At 37.8% G+C, this 20,191-nt stretch overlaps 1 protein-coding gene across 5 annotated transcripts in view; it reads left to right on the forward strand.

Annotated features, from left to right (window-relative positions):
- The window catches only part of MND1 (meiotic nuclear divisions 1), a 65,168-nt gene that overhangs the window by 15,032 nt on the left and 29,945 nt on the right, over window positions 1-20,191 (forward strand). The window lies entirely within an intron of this gene.

Here is a 20,191-nt window from a genome sequence, read left to right on the forward strand (position 1 = left end):
ATTTCCTTTGTAAGATAGAAATTTGTTTTTCTTAGTCCTCTTTTCATTTAGTGGTTTCCATTAAATTTTTAACATGCATTATTTGACTCAAAGTCTAAAGATAATCAAAATCTCTTTTTCCCAAAGGGTTCAAGGACCTTAGAATGTTCTAATTCTCATCTTCTCACATGCCATAATATTGTTTTCTAGTATTTTAGTTCTTCTTAGGTTTACAGAAAAGTTGATGGGAAGGTACAGAGTTCCCAAATACCACCCTTATCTCCCCACCAGATATACAATTTCCCTTATTATTTACATTTTGTCTTAGTGTGGTACAGTTGTTACAATTGATGAGCTAATATTGATACCTTATTATTAACCAAAGTCCATAGTTTACATTAGGGGTTCACTCTTTGTATTGTACATTCTGTGAGTTTTGACAAATGCATAAATGTCATGTATCCAACATTATAGTATCATCCAGAATAGTTTCACTGCCCTATAAATCTCCTGTGCTTCACTTATTCCTCCATCCTTCCCTCTCCCCTAACCCCTAGCAACTACTGATATTTTTACGGTCTCTAAAGTTTTGCTTTTTCCAGAATGTCATCTGGTTGGAATCATTATAGTCTATGGTCTTTTAAAAGAAGGAAGATTGGCTTCTTTCACTTAGCAACGTGCATTTTAAGTTTTCTCCATGTCTTTTGGTAGCTTGATAGCTCCTTTCTTTTGATTGCTGAATAATATTCCGTTCCATTGTATGTACCACAGTGTGTTTATTCATTCACCTATTGAAGGAAATCTTGGTTGTTTCCAAGAATGTAGTCCAGGATTCCATCACATTTTAGTGAGTTATTTTGTATCCTTTTACAAGTGCGGTGGCCTGAAGTATCATGTAGAACTTACAGTACAGTAGTCCTCCCTTATCTGCAGGAGATACATTCCAAGACTCCCCAGTGGATGCCTGAAACTGTAGAAAGTACTGAATCCTCTATATATGCTGTGTTTTTTCCTAAGTATGTACATACCTATGATAAAGTTTAACTTATAAATTAGGCACAGTAAGAGATTAACAACAACAACTAGTGATAAAATAGAACAATTATAACAATAACAATGTGAATGTGTTCTCTCTCTCAAAATATTTTATTGTACAAATTTAATGCCCTTTCCATCTTAACGAAGCACTTATGCACTATTGCTGTAACTTTTGCAGTTTGAGGTGAGACAGCAGAACTAGCAAAAATTTCATTTTCATTCTTCACAATTTCACAGATAGAAGATTCATTCTTACAATCTTAGCAACCTCAGCGTATGATTTTTTTTCTTTCCTTATTAAGTTGAGAACTTTCACCTTTTCACTTAAAGAAAGCTCTTTACAGCGTCTCTTTGGCATACATAAGCTGCCAGCATCACTACTCTTGCGCTTTGGGCCCATTACTAAGTAAAATAAGGGTCACTTGAGCCCGAGCCCTCTGGTACCACGACAGTAGTGCCATAACCAAGATGGCTGCTACGTGACTGGCGGGCGGGATACGCTGGACAAGGGGTGCTCACATCCCATGTGGTATGGAGCAGGATGGTGCAAGGTTTCACCACGCTTCTCAGAATGGCATGCAATTTAAAATTTATAAATTATTTCTGGAATTTTCCACCTAATGTTTTGGGACTGTGGTTGACCACAGGTAACTGAAACCACAGATAAGAGGGGACTACTATATAGGTAAGGAAGGAAACTTTAGGGAGGGGGGCTGTGGAGTTGGGTTCGGGTGAAGGGAGGAAGAATCCTGATTTTCTGGAAGATAACAAGAACAGGAAAAATTAATCAACAGTAGTAAAGTAAATTAATTTCTCTCTGTTTAGAGATTATGTGAGATTGTTTCTTCACAGGAAAATCCTCCTGAAATACCATTTTTTAAAATGATGCTCCTGGGTTTAAGAAGGTTCAACTTTATAGGGAGCCTTCTTTCAGTCAGTGTTCTTAATTACAAGCAACACAAACTAACTCTGGCCGATATTAGCAGAAAAGAATTTTATTGAAGGATATAAGATGGACTTGCAGAATCACCGGGAAGGGTGGACACACAGTTCTAAAAGTAGGCAGGAACTGAGGGAAGGGACGTAGCCAGAACACACCATGAAGCCTTTCTGGTGAGGATACTGCTGCCTCAAACACTGCACCTAATTCTGTTGACATTGCTGACCTCAGAAGATAACTCACTGGCACTCCCGGCCCTGGCTGAAGAACCAGATATTGCCTCCACCAAAATAAAACAAATAAACAGAAAACCACCAAGAAACTTTTGTTTCAGCTCCCAATCACAGTTCTGGAGGTGCATGTGACTGGGTCATGTACCCACACTCTAGTTGCCAGGGGAACTGGGGAAGTAAATAATTGGGGTTTCTAGTTTCTGTGGTGGGAGGTAGCTGCCTCCTTTTGGTGCCTGCAGTTCCCCAAAGTAGGAACAGGGTTTGGATGCTCCCATAATAGGTACATGCCCACAGAATAAATCAAGAGAAAAAACCAAAAAGGAACACAGGACTTGAAGTCAAAATAACAACAAATTTATTGGATTCCTACTTTCCTCTGTGTGCCAGATACTGTTCTAGGCATTTGGAATCCATTAGCAAACAAAGAATGGAAGCAGGAAACCGGGTAGTTAAGTTCTTGGAATCATCCAGCTGTGAAGTAATGGTGGTTTGAACTAAGGTCATAGCAGCCTACCTCCCCCTCCTCAGCCCTAGGCATCCACTAATTTACTTTCTGTCTCAGTGGATTTCCTTGTTCTGGACATTTCATATGTATGGAATCACACAATGCGTGTCTTTCTTGACTTGCTTCTTTCATTTAGCATAGTGTTTTCATGGTTCATCCATGTTGTACTATATATCAGTACTTCATTCCTTTTATGGCCAAATAATATTCCATTGAATGGATATACCACATTTTGTTTGTCTACTCATCAGTTTATGGCCATTTGTGTTATTTCCACCTTTTGATTATTATGAATAATGCTGCTATAAAATTTCATGTACAAGTTTTTGTGTGGTTGTATGTGTTCATTTCTCTTGGGAATTTCTGGGTCATATGATAACAGTATATTTAATGGATTGAAAAATTTCCAGACTGTTTACTAAAGTGGCTGTACCATTTTGCATTCCTACCAATAGTGTATGAAGGTTCCAGTTTGATCACATCCTCACCAGTACTTGTCGTTACCTGACTTTTTGATTCTAGCCATGCTAGTGGGTTTGAAGTGCTATCTTGTTATGGTTATGATTTCCATTTCTCTGTTGACTAATCATGAGCATCTTTTCATATGTTTACTGGCCATTTGTATATCTTCCTTAGAGAAATGCCTATTCAGATCCTCTGCCCATGTCTCATCTCTTAAACATGATGCTGCATTTTTAAAATTGTTTTTAGTGTAGTTTATTTATAATGTTGTGTTAGTTTCTGGTGTACAGCAAAGTGAGTCCATTATATGTGTGTGTGTATATTCTTTTTTCAGTCTTTTCCATTACAGTTTATTACAAGGTATTAAATATAGTTCCCTGTGCTGTACAGTAGGACCTTGTTGTTTATCTATGGTGCTGCACTTTTTTTCCTTGTTAGGAAACAACATGCATATTCATCACTCAGGATTTTTTTTTTAACTTAGTTATACAGTTAAAAACTTCATACAAGGTAATTTATTTTTAGGCCTCATTACCTTTTGCTGTCTTCATGACTTTTTATTCTTTTATCCCCTTGAGAAGTCCCTTGTCTTTCCTTTCTACTAAGCCAGTTCTAAACATCTCTCCTCAGAAACCTTCTCAAGCTCCCATAGCTTACTGTGGTCTTGCCCTTCTCTAAACTCCTGTAGTATTTTTGGTTTTACCATAAATAAAATGTATGGCTTTGACAAATACTGCTGGTTGCCAGTCTAATAAACATTGCCCCCTTCTTCATCAATAACAAAAACATTTATTGTGTTGAAGGAGCAGTGTGTCTTGCTAAAAAACATTAATCTTCCCAGATTCCCTTGCATCTGAGAATGGCAGTGGGAAACAGTTTTGATGAATGAGATATAAGTGGAAGACTAGCTTTGAGGTTTCTGGGAAGATGTTCACTTTCCTGATAAAGGCAAAGCTCCTTCTTCTTTTCCATGATACAGACTTGGGTCATATTGTGACCCTAAGGTCCAAGTATTAGAATAAAGATGCTCCCTAAGAATGGCCAGGCCTGGATTAAAAGGGCTTGGGTCTCTGGTGGCATTTTGACATATTGCACTAGCTTTGGACTGCCTTACCTCTAGACTTCATACTGCATAAGAAAATTAAGCCCCTCTTTATCTAGTTTTAGTCAAATACTCTTAGTATTCTAAAAATGTATTCAAAATGGATGCATTTGCTTTCAAGACCTTTTTTTAATATAAATGTGACCTAGATCTTGTATTAATTATCTATTGCTATGGAACAGAACTACATACCCCAAAACTTCATGGCTTAAAGAAACAAACATTCCTATCTCACAATTTCTGTGGGTCAGGTTTAATTAGGCTCCGAGTCTCACGTGAGGCTGTAATCAAACTGTTGGCCAGGACTGCATTCTCATCAGAAGGCTCATCTGGGAGATTTACTTCTGAACTTAGTCTTAATGGTTATTGGATTTAGTTCCTTGCAGGCTATAGGGCTAAGGTCTTCAGTACCTGGAAGGCTATTGGACTGACGCCCTTAATTCCTTGATAGCTTTTAGCCAGCTGCCTCCCTCGTTCCTTATACCATATATACCGTGGGCTTCTCCGAACGACAGCTCACAGTGTGGCAGCTGCCTTCCCTCAGAGCAAATGTGTGTGGAGAGTCCAAGACAGAAGCCACAAGGTTTTTTGTATCTTAATCTTGGAAATGACATCCCCTCACCTCTGCCTCATTCTGTTCCCTAGAAACAAATCATGAAATTTAGTTCACATTTAAAGCGAGATTATACATGGACATAAATACCAAGAGGCAAGGATCATTGGGGCCATCTTAGAGGATACATAGCACAGGTTTTTCATTCTTTTAACTTCCCAAATGTATAAATCTTATCTTTTTGATTATTTTTGAAAATAGCTTGATTGAGGAATAATTGGCATACCCAAACTGCTCATATTTAAAGTTTATAAACTGATACGTTTTGACATCAGTATACATCCGTGGAGCCATCACTACCGTCAATATAAGGAGCGTACCCATTACCCCTAAACATTTCTTCATTCCCCTTTTTAATTTTTCTCTCCTGCCCACCCCCTCCCCACACCCCCGACACACACACACTCACTGCTTCCCCTGCCCCCACCCCCAGGCAACCACTGATTTGCCTTCTGCCATTATACATCAGTTTATATTTCCTAGAATTTTGTATCAATGGAACCATGCAGTACATACTCTTATTCCTGGCTTCTTTTACTTAGCGTAACTAAGATGTATCCATGTTGCTGTATATATTATTCATGCATTTTTATTGCTGAGTGGTATTTCGTTGTGTAGATATACAACAGTTGTTTACCTGTTGGTGGACACTTGGGGATTTTGTTTGTTTTAGTTTGGGGTTATTAGAAATAAAGCTTCTATGAATATTCCTATGTCTTTGTATGAACATATGTTTTCATTTATATTAGGTGACTACTTAGGGACGGAATGGCTGTGTTATATGGTAGGTATATGTATACATTTTTAAGAGATTGCCAGACTGTTTTCTGAAGTGCCTGGGCCACTTCACACTCCTACCCACATTGTGTGAGAGTTCTGGTCTCGCCACATCCTCATCAATACTTGGTATAATACCCATTCCAACAAGCATGTAGTGATATCTTGTGGTTTTAATTTCCATTTCCCCAGTGACTAATAATGTTGAGTATCTTTGCAAGAGTTTGTTGGTCATCCATATATCTTCATTGGTGAAGTGTCTATACAGATCTTTTGCCTTTTTTAAAAATCAATGTTTGTTTTTATTATTAAGTTTAGATAGTTCTTTGCATGTTCTGGATACAAATCCTTTATCAGATAAATGCTTTCCAAATGTTTTCTCCCAGTCTGGTTCATCTTTTCATTTTCTTAACTGTGGTTAGAGGAGTTGAAGTTTTGAGTTTTAGAGAAGTCCGGTTTACCAGCTTGTTTCTTTATGGTTGGTGTTTCTGGTATTATATTTTACCTTCTTCCAGACGGTTAGTCACACCTGAAACAAGGCGTAATGGGTGCTGATTAAGCGTTTCTTTTTTGACTTTGTAAACCAGAGATAATCTGGCCAGATGTACACTTTTCATTTCTTTGCCTCTGGATTTAGCATAATCTCTATTTAGCAAGTAAAGGAGTTTGACCAAGTTAGAAAGCAAGAGATTCTTGCTAGTATCGTGAATCTATTTTCAATAAGTGAACTTAATGTCATTGTTTATTTAATCTGAATGAGGGAAAGGATGTTCTAATTAGTTACTGTCGATATACTCCTTTCCCTGCTGGTCTGAGAGCTGGCATCCAGTGTGGTTTGTGACATACTCTTGTCCTCACAGCTCCATTTACAAGCTGGAGGCCAAAACTTAATCTCACGCACTTGCTCAGAAGTCACAGTTCAAGTCAGAGGCCAACGCTTAGGTAATAGGTCCTATACCTTCTGTTCTCAGCATTGCAGAGTGAGATTTTGATATGTCATTTGTAAAAGATTGATAGCATTTGGCATTTACTATTAACTATTTTTAAAAAAAAAAACCAAAAAACAGTACCATTTCACTGACCTAGGTCTACTTTATTCTTTCAATAAAATTTGAGAAGGAATGTTGGTATCATACTGTGCCCCTCAACCATGGTTCTGAAGAACACATCATTTTAGAGAAGCTATCAGGCTTAATGGGAAGAGAAGTAGTTAGAAATCAAACATGCATTGAAATCACAGTTTCACTTTTTACTAGTTGTAAGGGTCTTGGAAAAATTTCTGAAGCTCTTTGAAGCCTTAAAGTTTCCCAATTTATAAAAAAGAGATCATACCTACTTCAAAGTGTTGAGTGGATTTAGTAGTATGTGTAAAGTCCTGGTGTACACGGGCACTCAGTTTATGGTGGCTAGAGATTTGACTAAATTAGTACTTACCCAGGAATATATACTATAAGTTTATTCAGTCAGAACAAATATTTGAGGGTCTGCTATGTGCAAAACATTTTCCCAGATACTGGAGGTAATTCAAAAAAGTAGAAATCAAGATCCATGCTTTACAAAGAAAGAACCTGTAACCTGTGCTAAAGATATATACACATGAAAGAGTGAAATGAGGAGTGAAAAGTGTTATATGGCTGAGTGCCTGAATGAGTGATAGAGATTTAAAATGCTGCAAGAGATGGTGAGATTTATATAAAGATAGAAGTCAGTTAATTTTTATTTATTTATTTATTTATTTATGGCTGCGTTGGGTCTTTGTTGCTGCGCAGGGGCTTCCTCTAGTTGCTGCTCGCGGGAGCTACTCTGTTGAGGTGCACGGGCTTCTCATTGCGGTGCCTTCTCTTGTTGTGGAGCACGAGCTCTAGGCGCGGGCTTCAGTAGTTGTGGCTTGTGGGCTCTAGAGCTCAGACTCAGTAGTTGTGGCACATGGACTTAGTTGCTCCGGGAAGATCCCACATGCCACGGACCAGGGCTTGCAGCCATGTCTCCTGCATTGGCAGGTGGATTCTTAAGCACTGCACCAGGGAAGTCCCACTCAGTTAATTTTGAATTGAAGCAGATTTCAAATTCAAGATTGTACTGAGAGATCAGTTTGTTCAACATATTGCCAAAATGTTGACTTCTTTTGAGTTTCTTGTTAATTACTTCCAGATTAGAGAGAGGGAGCTCTTAATTTTTTTTCTCCTTATCATTCTGTTCTGCTTTGGTTCTGCCAATGATTCCAGTTATGTACAGGAATGTACTTGTCTCTTGAGAATGGGCATTCTTGTAGTCAGCCTGAAAATTAAATAAGAAACATATTTTTTTCTCTCTTGCCTTTAGGTTGTATGTGTTGACCATTATTAAAGACACTCTAAAAAGCCTTATGGTTGTAATTTATGTTTTTCTTTAACATTTTCTAAGATAGCAAATAAACCATTGACTGTGTGTGGATTGCATTAACTGCTTCTACAGATATTCACTGTGCATCTCCTCTGTACATTCTCAGTGCTCAGTTCTTTGAGCAATATAAAAATAATAGAGGACTTTCTAGGTGGCGCAGTGGTAAAGAATCCGCCTGCCAATGCAGGGGACACGGGTTTGAGCCCTGCCCTGGGAAGATCCCACATGCCACAGAGCAACTAAGCCTGTGTGCCACAACTGTTGAGCCTGTGCTCTAGAGCCCATGTGCCACAACTACTGAGCCCATGTGCTGCAACTACTGAAGCCCACGCACCTAGAGCCTGTGCTCTGCAACAAGAGAAGCCATGGCAATGAGAAGCCTGCGCACCACAACGAAGAGTAGCCCCCACTCACAGCAGCTAAAAAGAAAGCCCGCACACAGCAAAAAAGACCCAACACAGCCAATAAAATAATAAATAAATAAATTTATTAAAAAAATAGGTATTACCTTTATTGAAATTCATTCAGTTCAGTAAATGTTTAGTGAGTGCCTCTATGACAGGCATTGTGACTGATGAGAGAGACATAATGATAAGTTAGGTAGCTCCTGTCCTCCAGGACCTCACAGCCTAGTGAGGAGACACACATGTCAAAAAATCACTGCAATATGGTGTGATAATTTATAACACGAAAGACGATGGTAAAGGGTGGAAGTTAGCTCTGCTGAGGAAAGACTTTACAGTTAAGGAAGGAGACATTTAAGTTGGTTCTGGAAAGAGGTATGGGAGTCCATAAGGGAGTTGAAGGTGAAGGGTGTTTTGAGTGCAGAGACTCATATGTTAAGGCAGTGTCGCACAGTGGTTTAAGAGAGTGGACTCTAGACCCCAGACTCTCCATTTACTAGAAACCTCTTGTGCCTCTGTTTTCTTATCCATAAAGTGGTCCTAATATTTCCTACTTCACAGGGTAGTTGTGACAGTTAAATGTTTTGTATATAACTGCCTACAGCAATGACTAATCCATAGTAAGTGCTTTAGCTTTCATTATTATATGCCAACCAGATAAATGTGTATAGAACTACATAGTGTATGAGAGAATCTTGAGTTGTTTTGTACTGCTCAATTGCGAGTGAGGGATCAGTGAACCAAGCTAAATTGGTAGGCAGATCCTGATAATGCGGGGCTCTGTGTATCTAAGCTGCAGGACTGTGAGTAGGAAAGTGAGACAGCCTTATTTTAGAAGGATGCTTCCATTGGCAGTGTGGAGGCCACATAGACATGTGCACTGTGAAATTGCCCAGCTAGTGGCTGTCACAGGCTGGCTCTGCTCCAGTTAACAGGCGAGTGTGCTCCTTTGCACCTTCAGTGCTGTGATGGTGTGGACAGTACCTGTGGGGCTGCTTCTTCCCAGGGTTCCAGACAGGAAGTGATAGGTTTTCTCTATTCCTGTCCCCTCCAGGTTTTCTAGGGGCTCTGTAGTTGCACTCCTCTATCTGTAGTTGTAGCTAATCTTACAATAGCAGAGAGGGTAGGTCAGGGCCCTTATCAGTTCTTGTTTCCTCTCCTGCCTCTTCTGTCTTCAATTTGTCATTTGAAGAGGACAGAAGAGGACTGGTTCTGGCCGGTCTTACATTTTTCTGACTTAAACCTAGACTTTGACTTTTGAAACAACAAAAAGAAAAAAATCTCCTGATTCCTCTTTGTGCTATCATTAAAGTTCGTTCATGCTCTGTTAGAGCATTTATCACACTTGTCATGTTTACACACCTCTCTCTTGTATTAAGTGTGAGTGTCTCAAGCTAATCTCATATATTCAACTTTCTCTGCCTGAAACCTAGTACTAACTCCTCATAAAAAGTAGGCATTTAACCATGTAAACAAATGAATGAACACCTCAGACAACTGACCAGCTTCTAAACCATGTCCTTGTCAGCCTGAAAGTTGTATAAGGTGTTTGATAAAGAATACTTTTGTCTAAAAATAATGGAAAATCTGACTAACCGTGGCTTAAATAAATGGAAGTTTATTTTTCTCAAAGTCTAGAGGTAGGTATCTGTTAATGTTGATCAGTGTCTTAGTGTTATGTCAGCATCTTTGTGGTCCTCTTGGCCTTTCCATCGTGGTCATGAGATGGCTGCCACAGCTCCTCTTGTCATATCTGAAGAATAGTATGGAAGAGGGGAAAGGGAAGTTGCTGGAATGTCGGTCTCTCTTAGCAGGAACACAGAAGCTTTCGCAGAGCTCTCCAACAGACTTTGGCTTAAATCTATAGACCAAAACAGTGTCATACATCTCTGTAGAGGAAACTAGGAGTGGAAGTGGGTAAGGGAGGAAGGAAGTTGGGAATGGCTTAGATGAGTCAGTCAACCAAAAGGGTTGGCTGCAGGCATAGTGTTATAAATAGGATATTATTTTATGAAGTGACATTACTTGCTTTTTTAGTTAGGATTATCAAGTTATGTTCAGTTTATTAAAATTGATTTGTAGAAGATAGTACAGCTTTCTCAAAAAAAGTTTTATATTTACCTCTCCCTTGTCAAAGCTGCAAAGAATTCCATTGTTTTCCTGTAGTAAGCCAGAGAGTCATCACCTAATGGCCTAATCACCTTGTAAACTTCCATAATTATGCTTAACTAATGTTCCCAAATGGACTTTTCTTAGGAAATAGAACTGTGAGAAGTAATATGTCAAAATTAAGCCAGTTTTTCTCCGTGGAATTTCTGTCTTTATTGTATTGGCTATAACCTCTTCAGATAATTTTCAATGAGGATTAAAAGTCACCACTAAACATTGTAATGATTCCATTCTTGATTTATAATTTTTAGTCTCTTTTCCAGATAAGAAGGAACTTTTATTTTTGTGGCATTTGATATCACTAAGTTCACATATATATAAAAGAGGTGAATATTTGGCAACTCTTCATTTCTCCTTTTAATAAGCTAAATTACAAAGCTACTTCCTATTTGTAGTTCTCAAGTAAAATTGCCATTTTTTTCCCCAGAGTTTTGATATTGCATTCTACTTAATGGAAGAGATTGAGAGAAGCAGGTGATGGCTTTTCAAACTTTCTCACATGGAGATGTCCTTTTTTCTACTTCCCATATCCCTACTTTCTTCATCAAGGCCACCTGTGTTTGATCACACCTCTGGCAAGTCTGTGTGTTTTCCATTGCTGCTTCTTTATCAGCTTTCTCTTCCTTTCCTGGATTTTTCCAATACCTGAATTTGAAATATCCTCAGATACCCACAGTGCTGAGAAAGTATCACCACAATTTCTGGCAAACTCATTTTTTGTCTGCCACTGTGACTCTTTTTTGTTTATTTATTGAGCAAACTCTGGGCCAGGCACCATTCAGGGTGCTTGGGTCATGCATCAGTGAACAAAACAAAGATCCCTACCTTTGTGGAACTTACATTCTAGTGGAGGGAGATGGACATCAAACAATAAACATCACTAAGCAAACTATATATTGTATGAAAAAGTGGTAGATATATGAAAAAAAATTAAGTAGTACTAGAATTGGGGAGTGGGGGTGCAGATTTAAAACAGTGGTCAGAGTAGACCTTCTTGAGAAAGTGAGATTTGAAGGAGGAAAGGGAGTTAACCTGTGAATATATCTTGGGGAGAAACATCCCAGAGAAGAACAGTGTTTAGACAGAGAAAACAGCCAACACAGAGGCCTTAAGACACCAGCATACCCAGTAAGTTTAAGAAACATCAAAGAGGCCAGTCTGGCTAAAGTATAAGTGAAAGGGAGTAGTAGAACTCAGAGCAGAGAGATACAGTGGGAAGGTGGCCAGGCAACGGAAGCCCTATCGTGTGGTTTTTATCCTGAGTAAAATGGAGCCATTTAATCCTTCAACAAGTTCTTGTGAAGTCCACACCATCCTTCAGCATGTACTGTGGCACCATGCTAGGTGCTAGAAATAAAAAGGTTAAGACATAGCCCTGTCCTCAGTGAATTCATATTTTAGTTCAAAGACTAGACCATAAATGAATTGAATTAATTAACACATGTTCAGCAAAAGAGAAATGAGCAGGCACTATTATAGAATGAAAGGTAGCAAATTCTGTTTTGTTTTTGATGCCTGCTGCCTCAGTTTCTTCTCCTGAATTTCACTGCTTTTAATGCCAACACTCCAGTGCTTTCAGTGCCATTTTTCTGTCTTTACTCTCTTTATAACCTCTTCCTTCTACCAGTGTTGATGAGGTTGACTGCCTCTTAGAGCTCTTTATTCTTGTTAATTATTCTTTCTCTGACCATGCTACTTTCATTTACTACTGTTTTCTTCTCTCCACTTCATGTCCTTCAAGATTCATTCTGAAGGATGTTTTCTTCTCCATACTTACTCCCTTAGAGAGTAATTCTAATCTGTATAACCAATATTTGAGAAGGATCTGTAGCTCTAAAAGGAGCTTCATATTCTTCCCAGACATTTAACTGAGTTTGTCTAAGTATATAGAAAATGGAGATCATCCTGAGGTCTGTCACTTTCACAATTTTACTGTCTTCATATTGGGAGAGTAACTCTAGTTCTTTTATGTTATATGTACTCCATCACCAATTATTGTCAGTTGTCTTTATTTATATTTCTTATACTTGCCCCATTTTCAAGTAATAACCTTATCTGGTGTTTCCCTAACTCTTATCTAGGCTATGTTTTAGATTCATGACTCTATTACTTCATTCCCATTTTATTTTTATTTTCATTGACTATATTTCTCATGCTATATGTTTCATCCCCATGACTCATTTTTATTTTGTAACTGGAAGTTTGTACCTCTTCATTTCCCTCACCTGTTTCACCCACCCCTTGTCCCCTCCCCTCTGGCAATCACCTGTTACTTCTTTGTATCTATGACTCTATTTCTGTTTTATTATGTTTGTTAGTTTTGTTGTTTTAGATTCCATATATAAGTGAAATTATATGGTATTTTTCTTTGTCTGTTTGACTTATTTCTTTTGGTATACCATCGAGGTCCATCCATGTCATTGCAAATGGCAAGATTTTATTCTTTTTTTTGTGACTGAGTAATATTCTATTGTGTGTGTGTGTGTGCGCATATATATACATATATACCATATCTTCTTTATTCATTCATTCATCGATGGGCAGTTAGGCTGCTTCATATCTTGGCTATTGTGAATATTGCTGCAAAGGACATAGAGATGCATATATATAATATCCCAGTCTCCCTAATTGTAAGAAGCTTCATTTATTCTTTCCAGTAGAGTCTTGTTTTTGAAGAATTACCTTTTAGAAGAACTATCATTCTGAGATTTTAGCTAGGCTTTGAAGGTCCCATCTTAAGTAAATACATGCTTTCTGTTAAATTTTTTGAAATAGGGGGAAAAAACCCTCAAATCCAGGCAACCACTCTTGACATACTAAGGATCCCCAGACTGGACCCTAGCCTTGTAGCCTCAGTTCCTTTCCGTTGCTCTACACACTTCTGGGAGGTCTCTTCTACTCCTGTGGCTTCCATTGTCACCTATATACAATACTTTTCATTCCCTGATTTTTATCTCCTGCCTATACCTCTGCACTGAACTCCACACCTGTGCATTTAGCTACTTACTAAACGTCTCTACTTGAATGGCTGGCAGTCAACTCACATTCAGTATGTTCAGAACTCACTTCTTTACCCAAACCTGCTCTATGTCTTGTAGGCTCTGAAACTACTATCCACTTAATCACCCAAACCAGAAACCTGGTAGTTATCTTAGATTTTTTTTTTCTTTCCCTTTTCTCCACACCCAGTGGGTTCCAGACTCTTTTAATTCAACATACTGATATCTCTCAGATCTCCTCCTTCCTCTCCATCTTCATTGCTACTGTCTTGGCTTAGACTCTCACTATTTCTGGCTCAGAATTTTGAATGAGTGTGTTTACTGATCTCCCTGTCTCCAGCCTCCACTTTCTTTCCTCTGCTGTAGTAGTTTTTGTAGTGCCCTTTGGATGGTTTCCTGTTCCCAAATAACAAGTCCAGATTCCTCAGCCTGACTTTAAGACTGTCTGTAATCTAGCTCCTGCTACTGGCCAGCCTAATAACCTGCTGTTCCCCTTCTCCAACCCTACACACCAGTTAAACCAAATTGTTTACAGCTTCCTGAATGCTGTTCATTTTGTATTGGGTGGGCCAAGAGGTTCATTCAGTTTTTTTCCCTAAGGTGGCTCTCATAGCACTTAGTTGTCTTTAACTTCACTCGAAACAATTTTGTTAGATTGTATGTAACAGCTGTCATATCAGCGAGCATTTAAAAAAAGACATCGAAATTAGTGAATTTTTGTGTAGCCATTTTAGTATTGACAATGGACGAAAAAAAAGCAACATTTTCAGCATATTATACTTTATTATTTCAAGAAAGGTAAAAACGCAACTGAAATGCAAAAAAAGATTTATGCAGTGTATGATGAAGGTGCTGTGACTGATGGAACATATCAAAAGTGGTTTGCGAAGTTTTGTGCTGAAGATTTCTCACTGGATGATGCGCCACGGTTAGGTAGACCAATTGAAGTTGATAGCGATCAAATCGAGACATTAATTGAGAACAATCAACGTTATACCACGCGGGAGATAGCTGACATACTCAGTTATCCAAATCAAATGTGGAAAATCATTTGCACCAGCTTGGTTATATTAATTGCTCTGATGTTTGGGTTCCATATAAGTTAAGCAAAAAAACCTTTTTGACCATATTTCCACATGTGATTCTCTACTTAAACGTAATGAAAATGTTCCATTTTTAAAACAAATTGTTTCAGATGATGAAAAGTGGTTACTGTACAACAATGTGGAATGGAAGAGATTGTGGGGCAAGTGAAATACCACCACCAACCACACCAAAGGCCAGTCTTCATCCAAAGATGGTGATGTTGTGTGTATGTTGGGATTGGAAGGGAATCCTCTATTATGAGCTCCTTCCGGAAAACCAAACGATTAATTCCAACAAGTACTGCTTCCAGTTAGACCAACTGAAAGCAGCACTTGATGGAAAGCATCCAGAATTAGTGAACAGAAAACGCATTATCTTCCATCAGAACAACACAAGACTGCATGTTTCTTTGATGACCAGGCAAAAACTATAACAGCTTGGCTGAGAAGTTCTGATCCATCCGCATTATTCACAAGACATTGCAGCTTCAGATTTCCATTTATTTCAATCTTTACAAAATTCTCTTAATGGAAAAAATTTCAATTTCCTGGAAGACTATAAAAGGCACCTGGAACATTTCTTTGCTCAAAAAGATAAAAGGTTTTAGGGAGGTGGAATTATGAAGTTGCCTGAAAAATGACAGAAGGTCATGGAACAAACAGGTGAATACGTTGTTCAATAAAGTTCTTGGTGAAAATGAAAAATATATCTTTTATTTTTACTTAAAAATGGAAGGCACTTTTTGGCCAACCCAATATCTCGTTTTCACATGCTGCACCTGACTGGATCCTTTTGCTTGTCTACCTAACAAACTCCAGCCTTTCCATAAACAGAGATATTTAAGACCTACGTCAGAAATATTTTCTTCTGGGAAGTTTTTATCCCCTCCTCAGCAGAGTTGAGTACTACTTTGTACTTTGACTCTCTTACATGCATTTCTTTTATAGGCCGAAGTCTTTATGTGCCACGTTACCATGGCAGACGTTCTGAGAGCAGGGATATCTTAACCATGTTTTATACCCAGCATAGAATGCAGTTACTGAGACACGTAGAGACAAAAATGTTATTGAATGAATGCATAAATCAATACAGCACTGCCTAGTTTCAGTCCTAACTATTGTATACTTGATCTAAGAGCCTTCCCCTCGGACCATACCTTTTGCTTTTCCTTCTAGTCTACAGCATAGAGCAGTAAAGATGATTTCCATTAAGTATTCATGTTTATGGTAATCTCGATTTTTTTAAAAATTCAGCCTCAGAAATATCATATATAGGAATAATTGAGCATGGATTGTAATCTCCATTATTTCTTTCTACCATCACTTTAATTATATTTTGCTGGACACTACCTCAGCATTGTTCAAAGTAATTCTGTGAAATGGATATATAATAGGTATTACTTAAAAGAGGGGTTCTGTAATCAAAGGAGTTTGGAGATTCTGGATTAATAAAGATAAACTACCTGCAGTTCTCATAGTCTTTAATATGCCAGTACACCTTGTGAATCTTACTTGATTCATTTTCATGGGGGATTAATATTCTGTGGAACACACTCTGGGAAACGCTGCCCAACTTTATGGGTTCTTTCCAGTAGATAAGACTGTTTACTATCTTAAACTACCTTCTCATCCCCAGAGCTGATATATATATTGATATCTGTATATTCTACGTTGATACCTGAAACAACGTTGCCAGTCAGCAAACCACACCCCAATGTCTTCAAAGCTCTAGTGAATAAAATAATAAAAAATAAAATAAAATAAAATAAAATAAAATAAAATAAAAGCTCTAGTGATTAAATATACCTGTGTGGAGTCCTCTAAAGAGCCCAACCCATATCCTTACCCTTAACAACTCCCTCATACAAGGCACAAGTCAGCCTCCTATTCGTATACGTATGGTGTCTACTTTATGGATTATACACTGTTCCCTCCATTTAGCATCTCTAACATGACATTAGCAAGTGAGAAGTTTTCGAATCACAATAATTACATATCCTAGTATTTTAAAATATTGATATTTGCATTTTTCTATAATAAATTTAAAAGTTATCCACTTTAGAGTAGAAAAGAGAGTTAAATTGCATGTAATTGTATCATTCAAAACTAATTACTGTTGACATTTTTTATATATTTCCTTTCTTTTTTTATATGCATGAATCAGGATATTTTCAGCCACAAACAACAGAAAAGTAGGTCCAGATTGGCCTAAATAATAGGGATTCTTTATCTTGTATAAGAATTTTGGAGGTGGGCTCTTTTACAATTGGTTAATCTCACCACACATTGATATCAGAGGTCTTGACTGGCTTCTCTGATGTGTTTTGGCTTTCCCTTTTTGGATGCAAGTAGCTTCTACAGCTACTATACCTTCCCATGACAGTGTCCAAAGCAGGAATAACGATGGGCTTTCTTCTTGTCCATCTCTCTCTTTTTATCCAGGAGGAAAATCCCAGAATGCCCCCTTTCCCTGATAGGCTTCCCTTTATTATCTTATTGGCCAAGCCTGAGAAACCTGCTCATGCTGGAAGGGTAAGCCATCATAGTTTAACGTCTGGGACCCATTAAACGGGAGGGGACCTGTTCTCTCTGAGCATACTGCCATCCCAGTCTGAACAAAGTTGGAGTTCTGTTTACAAAGAACAAAAGGCTTTAGAGAAGCAGCTAACAGGATCTGCAAATTATATCTTCAAGCACTTAAAAGTCATATCTTTTAAATTGAATGTTCTTATTCTCTCCATCACCTCAGATGATCAAGAATTAACTATACTTGTTGAGGTTGAGTGACTCAAAAACTGGTAATAGGTGGGGAAAGTATGTGAGCAGGATGTTTATTAGTAAATAATTGTAAATAATAAAAATCGTAGTAGCTAATATTACAACTTGGAACTTGAGGAATTTTTGCTATAGCACTTAAGATTTCAGTGGTTTATTTTTCATATTTGTTTATTGTGCTTTTGTAGTAGGGAGCTTTGGGCTAGGCTTCTGAACCTTCCCCCAGCAGTTATTCTCCTTTGCTATTGGAGCCGCTTGCTGGATGAGTTTGAGAAGCGTGACTCCAGAGATATAGAATTCCCTGTTCCATGCCCAAAGCATTCTTGTGTGCTTCATGTGGATTACAGGTTTGTAACAGCCATTTCATTCATAACTGTTTTCTCCCCAAATCAGCCAACCTGGAAAGGCTTAATTCCACAAAAAACTGGACCTACAATTTTGATGTCATGCCACCAGGTGGTGGCAGTGTCAAAGTCATATATATCCTTAGTTTCCTGGGAAAGCCCTAGTTTCATTTGTCTTGTTTTACCCTCAAAAAGTATATCAATATTTTGTATAGTTTAATATTTAAGTGTTCATAATATCTCTGGCTGTTTTATATATTTAGACATTTTACAAAAATAACACTATTAGTTGGATGGTTTTTTTGCTTAAAGTATGGTTTTTACTTGACCAAAGGGCATGGGTCCGAACTTCCAGGCCTGCATTTCATCAGATTCAAATATAGGGCTTTGTTCAGGTTCTCTAGTATTTATATTTATTTATAACCATAAATTTCCTAGTCTGTAACTTTTTAAAAAAATTTAGATTGGATGCAAAGAAATCTCAATTTAAATTTTTGTTAATTATTAAAGTTTTTAAAGTTAAATACATTCTTACCTTTTCAATAATTTCTAACACTTAAACTTGACACAAATCTTAGTTTTGTTGGCTGCTCTCAGCTCTTGAGTTAGTTTATACCATCCAAATGTGTTAGGTTGCTCTCTTCATTCTGCTAAAGCTGCTTAGGCTGTGGAAGAGAAGGCTTTCGTTTGCTATCTTAATCCTTTAAAATCCAAGTTCTCTTGAATCTTTACACTATAAGAGGCAGGGGGTAAAAAAAGGAGAGGAAGAGCATCATTCTCTTAAAAAGATAAAAGCCTTCATGGGCAGCTACTTTATTCAATCACTATTTCTCAGCACTGTTGTCTCTTTATGACTTTTTCTTTGGCTTTGTAAATTTAATGTGAATTGTGTTATAACCTTGCCTAGAAAGAAATGTAAAGCTTTAAATTTATATTAATTTGTATTAGTTATATTTAAGTTAAATAGATATTTGAGCTTGAATTAAACTCTTTAACTGATGCTTCTTAGCAAGTAATTTGTTGTATTTTCCATGAGTAGATTCCAGTGAAACTAAATTGCTTCAACCCAATAACTTATTGGATCAAAATATTTTAAATAGTATTTAAGTAACATTTTTATTAGAAATTTCAATAGTGGACAATCTTAATTCTCACAGGAAGTAATCATAAATGTTAGGAGTGAAATGTGAGCATATCTTTTCCAAATGCTCTTGAGAGACAATAGGAAAATAAGCAATTCCTTATGTAAAAATAATTTTGCGGATTTTAGCATCTATGTAGATCTATTGGTAGCTTCTGTCAATTATTATAATATACAAAAGTAAGGAATGGGCCAGCAATCCTGGAGTTCGTTGGCTATATGAGTGCCCCCATGGACTACATGTGAGTCAACACTCAAAAGTGAAAGAACAAGAGCCTGTCTGGAGGCACATTACCTTCTGCTTCAGAGGGCATTGAAACCTAACACGGAGATTGTGTGTGTGTGTGTGTGTGTGTGTGTGTGTGTGTGTGTGTGTGTGTAATGAATCTGAAAAACCATGCTAGAAGGGGGTGGGAGGCAAGCTACAGAAGGGGGACGGTGAGGGGGAAAGTTGTGTAGCCCCCAGAGCAATGGAATGTGTCTTCTGCATCATAGAGATTAAAGTTAGGGGAACCCTGGGTTCTTACTACAAAGCACCCAGGAGTGCAGCCGTGCAAGGATTCAGCAAACATGTCAGGCCCTGAGAGCACTGAGGCATCTTAACAGTAGGATATTTCTGGTGCCCTTTACCTGTTCTGTTCTCTCTAGCCTTCTCCAGGCTTGGTAGAGGTGGGGGACAGGAGACAGAAACTGCAGTCAGTGGACTGAAGGGAGGACAGAAACTCTAGGCCAGGAAAGAGAAAAAGACAATGCACCCTTTCTAGCAAAACCCACCGGCAGCCAGTACTTGCTGAAAAGGAGAGAAGTCTTACCATTAAATCAAGATTTGAAGTATTAATTATGTTAGACATTCTAATTTCTGAATTAAGACTTCATCTGGCAACTTAAAATAATTGTAGATCTTGATTAAGAGTGATCAAAAAAGCCATGAGACTCCCAGCTCTTCATTTAGTGGCAGAGGAAGTAATTCCCTCACTAAGCTGTTTCTAAAATGCCAATTGCAGGGAGGAATTAAGTTGCTTCTATGGTTTTACCCTGTGAATACAGTGCAAAATACATATAGGTTATTTCTTAACACAAAAATATTAATAATACAAATCTGCTCATCTTTATAATTAATTTTAAATCTCTCCTTGATTTAAAAAAATTTTCTTGTTAAACAGTTCTGTCATTCCAAATAATTTCAGGGGTGCCTTTCCATGTGGATTTTGGGTTTTCTTCTCAGATAGATTCCTTAACAGAA

The sequence above is a fragment of the Hippopotamus amphibius genome, chromosome 3, assembly GCF_030028045.1.
Source record: "Hippopotamus amphibius kiboko isolate mHipAmp2 chromosome 3, mHipAmp2.hap2, whole genome shotgun sequence".
In the NCBI taxonomy this organism is placed as follows: domain Eukaryota; kingdom Metazoa; phylum Chordata; class Mammalia; order Artiodactyla; family Hippopotamidae; genus Hippopotamus; species Hippopotamus amphibius.